Here is a 9,438-nt window from a genome sequence, read left to right on the forward strand (position 1 = left end):
TCAATGGCTGCTGTGTAGGAACATCTTCATGTGCAGGAACATCTTCATCGTCCAGGAAGGGTATAAAGGGGGCCGCGCCGCCCTGAGAGTCACTAGATAGATAGATAGAGATAGAGACATATAGATAGATAGATAGATAGATAGATAGATAGACACAGCAGCCAATGAGACTGTTCCTACACAGCAGCCAATGAAGATGTTCCTACACAGCAGCCATTGAGGATGTTCCTACACAGCAGCCAATGAAAATGTTCTTACACAGCAGCCAGATTGTGACATCACAGTGATGCTCTGTGATGTCACAATCTGGCTGCTGTGTAGGAACATTTTCATTGGCTGCTGTGTAGGAACATCCTCAATGGCTGCTGTGTAGGAACATCTTCATGTGCAGGAACATCTTCATCGTCCAGGAAGGGTATAAAAGGGGGCCGCGCCGCCCTGAGAGTCACTAGATAGATAGATAGAGATAGAGACATATAGATAGATAGATAGATAGATAGATAGATAGATAGATAGATAGATAGATAGATAGATAGATAGATAGATAGATAGATAGATAGATAGATAGATAGATAGATAGACACAGCAGCCAATGAGACTGTTCCTACACAGCAGCCAATGAAGATTTTCCTACACAGCAGCCATTGAGGATGTTCCTACACAGCAGCCAATGAAAATGTTCTTACACAGCAGCCAGATTGTGACATCACAGGGATGCTCTGTGATGTCACAATCTGGCTGCTGTGTAGGAACATTTTCATTGGCTGCTGTGTAGGAACATCCTCAATGGCTGCTGTGTAGGAACATCTTCATGTGCAGGAACATCTTCATCGTCCAGGAAGGGTATGAAAGGGGGCCGCGCCGCCCTGAGAGTCACTAGATAGATAGATAGAGATAGAGACATATAGATAGATAGATAGATAGATAGATAGATAGATAGATAGATAGATAGATAGATAGATAGATAGATAGATAGATAGATAGATAGATAGATAGATAGATAGATAGATAGATAGATAGATAGATAGATAGACACAGCAGCCAATGAGACTGTTCCTACACAGCAGCCAATGAAGATGTTCCTACACAGCAGCCATTGAGGATGTTCCTACACAGCAGCCAATGAAAATGTTCTTACACAGCAGCCAGATTGTGACATCACAGGGATGCTCTGTGATGTCACAATCTGGCTGCTGTGTACTGTAGGAACATTTTCATTGGCTGCTGTGTAGGAACATCCTCAATGGCTGCTGTGTAGGAACATCTTCATGTGCAGGAACATCTTCATCGTCCAGGAAGGGTATAAAAGGGGGCCGCGCCGCCCTGAGAGTCACTAGATAGATAGATAGAGATAGAGACATATAGATAGATAGATAGATAGATAGATAGATAGATAGATAGATAGATAGATAGACACAGCAGCCAATGAGACTGTTCCTACACAGCAGCCAATGAAGATTTTCCTACACAGCAGCCATTGAGGATGTTCCTACACAGCAGCCAATGAAAATGTTCTTACACAGCAGCCAGATTGTGACATCAGAGGGATGCTCTGTGATGTCACAATCTGGCTGCTGTGTACTGTAGGAACATTTTCATTGGCTGCTGTGTAGGAACATCCTCAATGGCTGCTGTGTAGGAACATCTTCATGTGCAGGAACATCTTCATCGTCCAGGAAGGGTATAAAAGGGGGCCGCGCCGCCCTGAGAGTCACTAGATAGATAGATAGAGATAGAGACATATAGATAGATAGATAGATAGATAGATAGATAGATAGATAGATAGATAGATAGATAGATAGATAGATAGACACAGCAGCCAATGAGACTGTTCCTACACAGCAGCCAATGAAGATGTTCCTACACAGCAGCCATTGAGGATGTTCCTACACAGCAGCCAATGAAAATGTTCTTACACAGCAGCCAGATTGTGACATCACAGGGATGCTCTGTGATGTCACAATCTGGCTGCTGTGTAGGAACATTTTCATTGGCTGCTGTGTAGGAACATCCTCAATGGCTGCTGTGTAGGAACATCTTCATGTGCAGGAACATCTTCATCGTCCAGGAAGGGTATAAAAGGGGGCCGCGCCGCCCTGAGAGTCACTAGATGGATAGATAGAGATAGAGACATATAGATAGATAGATAGATAGATAGATAGATAGATAGATAGATAGATAGATAGATAGATAGATAGATAGATAGATAGATAGATAGATAGATAGACACAGCAGCCAATGAGACTGTTCCCACACAGCAGCCAATGAAGATGTTCCTACACAGCAGCCATTGAGGATGTTCCTACACAGCAGCCAATGAAAATGTTCTTACACAGCAGCCAGATTGTGACATCACAGGGATGCTCTGTGATGTCACAATCTGGCTGCTGTGTAGGAACATTTTCATTGGCTGCTGTGTAGGAACATCCTCAATGGCTGCTGTGTAGGAACATCTTCATGTGCAGGAACATCTTCATCGTCCAGGAAGGGTATAAAAGGGGGCCGCGCCGCCCTGAGAGTCACTAGATGGATAGATAGAGATAGAGACATATATATAGATAGATAGATAGATAGATAGATAGATAGATAGATAGATAGATAGATAGATAGATAGATAGATAGATAGATAGATAGACACAGCAGCCAATGAGACTGTTCCTACACAGCAGCCAATGAAGATGTTCCTACACAGCAGCCATTGAGGATGTTCCTACACAGCAGCCAATGAAAATGTTCTTACACAGCAGCCAGATTGTGACATCACAGGGATGCTCTGTGATGTCACAATCTGGCTGCTGTGTAGGAACATTTTCATTGGCTGCTGTGTAGGAACATCCTCAATGGCTGCTGTGTAGGAACATCTTCATGTGCAGGAACAACTTCATCGTCCAGGAAGGGTATAAAAGGGGGCCGCGCCGCCCTGAGAGTCACTAGATAGATAGATAGAGATAGAGACATATAGATAGATAGATAGATAGATAGATAGATAGATAGATAGATAGATAGATAGATAGATAGATAGATAGATAGATAGATAGATAGATAGATAGATAGATAGATAGATAGATAGACACAGCAGCCAATGAGACTGTTCCTACACAGCAGCCAATGAAGATGTTCCTACACAGCAGCCATTGAGGATGTTCCTACACAGCAGCCAATGAAAATGTTCTTACACAGCAGCCAGATTGTGACATCACAGGGATGCTCTGTGATGTCACAATCTGGCTGCTGTGTAGGAACATTTTCATTGGCTGCTGTGTAGGAACATCCTCAATGGCTGCTGTGTAGGAACATCTTCATGTGCAGGAACATCTTCATCGTCCAGGAAGGGTATAAAGGGGGCCGCGCCGCCCTGAGAGTCACTAGATAGATAGATAGAGATAGAGACATATAGATAGATAGATAGATAGATAGATAGATAGACACAGCAGCCAATGAGACTGTTCCTACACAGCAGCCAATGAAGATGTTCCTACACAGCAGCCATTGAGGATGTTCCTACACAGCAGCCAATGAAAATGTTCTTACACAGCAGCCAGATTGTGACATCACAGTGATGCTCTGTGATGTCACAATCTGGCTGCTGTGTAGGAACATTTTAATTGGCTGCTGTGTAGGAACATCCTCAATGGCTGCTGTGTAGGAACATCTTCATGTGCAGGAACATCTTCATCGTCCAGGAAGGGTATAAAAGGGGGCCGCGCCGCCCTGAGAGTCACTAGATAGATAGATAGAGATAGAGACATATAGATAGATAGATAGATAGATAGATAGATAGATAGATAGATAGATAGATAGATAGATAGATAGATAGATAGATAGATAGATAGATAGATAGATAGATAGATAGATAGACACAGCAGCCAATGAGACTGTTCCTACACAGCAGCCAATGAAGATTTTCCTACACAGCAGCCATTGAGGATGTTCCTACACAGCAGCCAATGAAAATGTTCTTACACAGCAGCCAGATTGTGACATCACAGGGATGCTCTGTGATGTCACAATCTGGCTGCTGTGTAGGAACATTTTCATTGGCTGCTGTGTAGGAACATCCTCAATGGCTGCTGTGTAGGAACATCTTCATGTGCAGGAACATCTTCATCGTCCAGGAAGGGTATGAAAGGGGGCCGCGCCGCCCTGAGAGTCACTAGATAGATAGATAGAGATAGAGACATATAGATAGATAGATAGATAGATAGATAGATAGATAGATAGATAGATAGATAGATAGATAGATAGATAGATAGATAGATAGATAGATAGATAGATAGATAGATAGATAGATAGATAGATAGACACAGCAGCCAATGAGACTGTTCCTACACAGCAGCCAATGAAGATGTTCCTACACAGCAGCCATTGAGGATGTTCCTACACAGCAGCCAATGAAAATGTTCTTACACAGCAGCCAGATTGTGACATCACAGGGATGCTCTGTGATGTCACAATCTGGCTGCTGTGTACTGTAGGAACATTTTCATTGGCTGCTGTGTAGGAACATCCTCAATGGCTGCTGTGTAGGAACATCTTCATGTGCAGGAACATCTTCATCGTCCAGGAAGGGTATAAAAGGGGGCCGCGCCGCCCTGAGAGTCACTAGATAGATAGATAGAGATAGAGACATATAGATAGATAGATAGATAGATAGATAGATAGATAGATAGATAGATAGATAGATAGATAGATAGATAGATAGATAGATAGATAGATAGATAGATAGATAGATAGATAGATAGATAGATAGATAGATAGATAGATAGATAGATAGACACAGCAGCCAATGAGACTGTTCCTACACAGCAGCCAATGAAGATGTTCCTACACAGCAGCCATTGAGGATGTTCCTACACAGCAGCCAATGAAAATGTTCTTACACAGCAGCCAGATTGTGACATCACAGGGATGCTCTGTGATGTCACAATCTGGCTGCTGTGTAGGAACATTTTCATTGGCTGCTGTGTAGGAACATCCTCAATGGCTGCTGTGTAGGAATATCTTCATGTGCAGGAACATCTTCATCGTCCAGGAAGGGTATGAAAGGGGGCCGCGCCGCCCTGAGAGTCACTAGATAGATAGATAGAGATAGAGACATATAGATAGATAGATAGATAGATAGATAGATAGATAGATAGATAGATAGATAGATAGATAGATAGATAGATAGATAGATAGATAGATAGATAGATAGATAGATAGATAGATAGATAGACACAGCAGCCAATGAGACTGTTCCTACACAGCAGCCAATGAAGATGTTCCTACACAGCAGCCATTGAGGATGTTCCTACACAGCAGCCAATGAAAATGTTCTTACACAGCAGCCAGATTGTGACATCACAGGGATGCTCTGTGATGTCACAATCTGGCTGCTGTGTACTGTAGGAACATTTTCATTGGCTGCTGTGTAGGAACATCCTCAATGGCTGCTGTGTAGGAACATCTTCATGTGCAGGAACATCTTCATCGTCCAGGAAGGGTATAAAAGGGGGCCGCGCCGCCCTGAGAGTCACTAGATAGATAGATAGAGATAGAGACATATAGATAGATAGATAGTTAGATAGATAGATAGATAGATAGATAGATAGATAGATAGATAGATAGATAGATAGATAGATAGATAGATAGATAGATAGATAGATAGACACAGCAGCCAATGAGACTGTTCCTACACAGCAGCCAATGAAGATGTTCCTACACAGCAGCCATTGAGGATGTTCCTACACAGCAGCCAATGAAAATGTTCTTACACAGCAGCCAGATTGTGACATCACAGGGATGCTCTGTGATGTCACAATCTGGCTGCTGTGTACTGTAGGAACATTTTCATTGGCTGCTGTGTAGGAACATCCTCAATGGCTGCTGTGTAGGAACATCTTCATGTGCAGGAACATCTTCATCGTCCAGGAAGGGTATAAAAGGGGGCCGCGCCGCCCTGAGAGTCACTAGATGGATAGATAGAGATAGAGACATATAGATAGATAGATAGATAGATAGATAGATAGATAGATAGATAGATAGATAGATAGATAGATAGATAGATAGATAGATAGATAGATAGACACAGCAGCCAATGAGACTGTTCCCACACAGCAGCCAATGAAGATGTTCCTACACAGCAGCCATTGAGGATGTTCCTACACAGCAGCCAATGAAAATGTTCTTACACAGCAGCCAGATTGTGACATCACAGGGATGCTCTGTGATGTCACAATCTGGCTGCTGTGTAGGAACATTTTCATTGGCTGCTGTGTAGGAACATCCTCAATGGCTGCTGTGTAGGAACATCTTCATGTGCAGGAACATCTTCATCGTCCAGGAAGGGTATAAAAGGGGGCCGCGCCGCCCTGAGAGTCACTAGATGGATAGATAGAGATAGAGACATATATATAGATAGATAGATAGATAGATAGATAGATAGATAGATAGATAGATAGATAGATAGATAGATAGATAGATAGATAGATAGATAGATAGATAGACACAGCAGCCAATGAGACTGTTCCTACACAGCAGCCAATGAAGATGTTCCTACACAGCAGCCATTGAGGATGTTCCTACACAGCAGCCAATGAAAATGTTCTTACACAGCAGCCAGATTGTGACATCACAGGGATGCTCTGTGATGTCACAATCTGGCTGCTGTGTAGGAACATTTTCATTGGCTGCTGTGTAGGAACATCCTCAATGGCTGCTGTGTAGGAACATCTTCATGTGCAGGAACAACTTCATCGTCCAGGAAGGGTATAAAAGGGGGCCGCGCCGCCCTGAGAGTCACTAGATAGATAGATAGAGATAGAGACATATAGATAGATAGATAGATAGATAGATAGATAGATAGATAGATAGATAGATAGATAGATAGATAGATAGATAGATAGATAGATAGATAGATAGATAGATAGATAGATAGATAGATAGATAGACACAGCAGCCAATGAGACTGTTCCTACACAGCAGCCAATGAAGATGTTCCTACACAGCAGCCATTGAGGATGTTCCTACACAGCAGCCAATGAAAATGTTCTTACACAGCAGCCAGATTGTGACATCACAGGGATGCTCTGTGATGTCACAATCTGGCTGCTGTGTAGGAACATTTTCATTGGCTGCTGTGTAGGAACATCCTCAATGGCTGCTGTGTAGGAACATCTTCATGTGCAGGAACATCTTCATCGTCCAGGAAGGGTATAAAGGGGGCCGCGCCGCCCTGAGAGTCACTAGATAGATAGATAGAGATAGAGACATATAGATAGATAGATAGATAGATAGATAGATAGACACAGCAGCCAATGAGACTGTTCCTACACAGCAGCCAATGAAGATGTTCCTACACAGCAGCCATTGAGGATGTTCCTACACAGCAGCCAATGAAAATGTTCTTACACAGCAGCCAGATTGTGACATCACAGTGATGCTCTGTGATGTCACAATCTGGCTGCTGTGTAGGAACATTTTCATTGGCTGCTGTGTAGGAACATCCTCAATGGCTGCTGTGTAGGAACATCTTCATGTGCAGGAACATCTTCATCGTCCAGGAAGGGTATAAAAGGGGGCCGCGCCGCCCTGAGAGTCACTAGATAGATAGATAGAGATAGAGACATATAGATAGATAGATAGATAGATAGATAGATAGATAGATAGATAGATAGATAGATAGATAGATAGATAGATAGATAGATAGATAGATAGATAGATAGATAGATAGATAGATAGATAGATAGATAGATAGATAGATAGATAGACACAGCAGCCAATGAGACTGTTCCTACACAGCAGCCAATGAAGATTTTCCTACACAGCAGCCATTGAGGATGTTCCTACACAGCAGCCAATGAAAATGTTCTTACACAGCAGCCAGATTGTGACATCACAGGGATGCTCTGTGATGTCACAATCTGGCTGCTGTGTAGGAACATTTTCATTGGCTGCTGTGTAGGAACATCCTCAATGGCTGCTGTGTAGGAACATCTTCATGTGCAGGAACATCTTCATCGTCCAGGAAGGGTATGAAAGGGGGCCGCGCCGCCCTGAGAGTCACTAGATAGATAGATAGAGATAGAGACATATAGATAGATAGATAGATAGATAGATAGATAGATAGATAGATAGATAGATAGATAGATAGATAGATAGATAGATAGATAGATAGATAGATAGATAGATAGATAGATAGATAGATAGATAGATAGATAGATAGACACAGCAGCCAATGAGACTGTTCCTACACAGCAGCCAATGAAGATGTTCCTACACAGCAGCCATTGAGGATGTTCCTACACAGCAGCCAATGAAAATGTTCTTACACAGCAGCCAGATTGTGACATCACAGGGATGCTCTGTGATGTCACAATCTGGCTGCTGTGTACTGTAGGAACATTTTCATTGGCTGCTGTGTAGGAACATCCTCAATGGCTGCTGTGTAGGAACATCTTCATGTGCAGGAACATCTTCATCGTCCAGGAAGGGTATAAAAGGGGGCCGCGCCGCCCTGAGAGTCACTAGATAGATAGATAGAGATAGAGACATATAGATAGATAGATAGATAGATAGATAGATAGATAGATAGATAGATAGATAGATAGATAGATAGATAGATAGATAGATAGATAGATAGATAGATAGATAGATAGATAGATAGATAGATAGATAGACACAGCAGCCAATGAGACTGTTCCTACACAGCAGCCAATGAAGATGTTCCTACACAGCAGCCATTGAGGATGTTCCTACACAGCAGCCAATGAAAATGTTCTTACACAGCAGCCAGATTGTGACATCACAGGGATGCTCTGTGATGTCACAATCTGGCTGCTGTGTAGGAACATTTTCATTGGCTGCTGTGTAGGAACATCCTCAATGGCTGCTGTGTAGGAATATCTTCATGTGCAGGAACATCTTCATCGTCCAGGAAGGGTATGAAAGGGGGCCGCGCCGCCCTGAGAGTCACTAGATAGATAGATAGAGATAGAGACATATAGATAGATAGATAGATAGATAGATAGATAGATAGATAGATAGATAGATAGATAGATAGATAGATAGATAGATAGATAGATAGATAGATAGATAGACACAGCAGCCAATGAGACTGTTCCTACACAGCAGCCAATGAAGATGTTCCTACACAGCAGCCATTGAGGATGTTCCTACACAGCAGCCAATGAAAATGTTCTTACACAGCAGCCAGATTGTGACATCACAGGGATGCTCTGTGATGTCACAATCTGGCTGCTGTGTACTGTAGGAACATTTTCATTGGCTGCTGTGTAGGAACATCCTCAATGGCTGCTGTGTAGGAACATCTTCATGTGCAGGAACATCTTCATCGTCCAGGAAGGGTATAAAAGGGGGCCGCGCCGCCCTGAGAGTCACTAGATAGATAGATAGAGATAGAGACATATAGATAGATAGATAGTTAGATAGATAGATAGA

This window comes from Borostomias antarcticus (assembly GCF_949987555.1).
Source record: "Borostomias antarcticus genome assembly, contig: scaffold_50, whole genome shotgun sequence".
Taxonomy (NCBI): Eukaryota; Metazoa; Chordata; class Actinopteri; order Stomiiformes; family Stomiidae; genus Borostomias; species Borostomias antarcticus.